The sequence below is a fragment of the Acanthaster planci genome, linkage group LG18 (genome assembly GCF_054643075.1).
Source record: "Acanthaster planci isolate LZ-2023a linkage group LG18, COTS_SCS, whole genome shotgun sequence".
Lineage (NCBI taxonomy): Eukaryota > Metazoa > Echinodermata > Asteroidea > Valvatida > Acanthasteridae > Acanthaster > Acanthaster planci.
The window spans coordinates 10,198,180-10,200,173 of NC_141794.1; positions in this window are offsets into that span (position 1 = coordinate 10,198,180).

The window sequence follows — 1,994 nt, forward strand, 5'->3', positions numbered from 1 at the left end:
CCTTTACACTGTACATGTCTAAACCCTTCCTCAGTATGAAAGCTGAAATCTTTTGGGAGTTCAGTAAATGCAAAGTTTGCTTTTTGTGTTAGTATTGGAAATTGTCCGAGCTTTCCCTTACAAGCTAAAGAACACTCTTGTAGTGTGAGTCTCATATTTTCATGTTCGAGTTTTGAACCCCAAATTTGCTCTTTGAAAACATTCCTTAGAAAATGTTGCTCACGGGCTTAGCGGCCATTTACAACATTTATCATTCTTGTTGATTTATCGCAGCATTGAACTAAATTTATAGATCATTCAATAATAAATTACCACATCAAAACAAATGGAAATCTTCGATACTGACGTGTAAAAAGTCTATCAATTTTTATGCACAAATCAGTGCAACATTGAGGTTCAGTGTCTTGGATGATATCACAGTTTTGCTCATGAATATGCAAATTCAATAACATAAAACCCAAAAGGGACCAAACACAGATAGAAAAGCAAATTAAACATAGGAAATGAGGTTACATTGAAATAAAGGTGCGTTTTAAGGACTTCACTAAAATACTTCTTTTGTATATTACAAATTTAGTCTAATCATTTTGTATTTTTATAAAACATCCCAAACGTTGAGGCTGTTCTTCGAAAACGTGGGAAGAATCCACGATAATCTTGTTTTTCTAAGAAAAACTGGCCATTTAGCGAATGTATTTTAATGGGGGCGGGGTCCATGCCTGGTATGCAGTGTTGTGAAAATAATGCTCGAGCTTTCAATTCTCACTTCGATCTCTGAGTTTATGGTCCGGTATCCCCTCTTGCTTTGTTCAATGTGAGGGAAAAACAGTCAACGCTGTATTCTAGTCTCATAAGTATAGGAGGCCTTAAGGTTTGGCATTCAGAATCCGTCCAGGGTCATTTTTACCTGAACACAAAATATCGAGACTAAGTTAAATATTCTAGGCCCTAAAATTATGTGCCTGACCCCGAAATTTAGTTGCGAGGGCACATCGGAATCGCACAATGATTTCTTATTCTCCGTATTCTTACTTTTTGTAAGAAACTAAGTTAAAACACTGGTAATAACCTTCAGTTTACCATATTTATTTGCAGCCATACAAATACTAATTAACACGGAGCCATGCATTGTCGTCAGGAAATAGATAAATGTCCGTAATCTGGACTCTTAAGTCAAATCCCGTGCGTCCTACGCAACATGATTGTTTGCTTAGCAGTGACAGGCCTTGAAGTCCGGCATTAGACTTTGGTCGTTGACGCATGATTGCTCCTGCAGCGTTTTTAATGGAAATTTACATTTTTAAATCCCTACAGAGGTTTGTTTTGTTTGGAAGTTTACACACCACAGAGTCATCAATCGCTTGACCCGATAAGAGAGAGCATGGAGCTATGTGTTCAATAGCTCCGTGATAAGAGCAATCATCCCAACTCTCAGAGAGGTCAGTGTGCAATAATCGAAACGAGATAATTATGCACTTTCGGGTAGAACTTTACGAAGCAACCCAGGGACGATATTTACAGCAGGTAACATAATATGTAGTCGACTAGTCATTGTACCGGCTGGGGGGGGGTGCCTCCTCGGAGGAAATTACAGAGAAATAATAAGAAATGCGACATTGGGGATTTTTCTCACAACACTTTCTGTCTGATGGCGTATACAAGGACCAAAGCACTAGCTTTATCCCTAAGGGACCTTTGAAAAAGGTGACATAAACTTCTTAAGAAATTTATAGATGTTTAAACCCCCCCTTCAAACTTTTTGGTTTTCTTTCAACGACTCCGTCACCCCTTTCAAAAGGAGTATTCTGGTGAGCACTGGTGGCTGCAAGAAGCACCCCTTCCTAGATCTTGTGATCCATATCTGTTCGTCATTTTACCCCTACCGACTATGCTACTTAACTCCGCCCCCTACTTATGGCTGTGCAATAGTCTGGTTCCATTGATCGACGGTTACCCAGACTCTTTACCCAAACTTACGTGCACAAGTACATGTA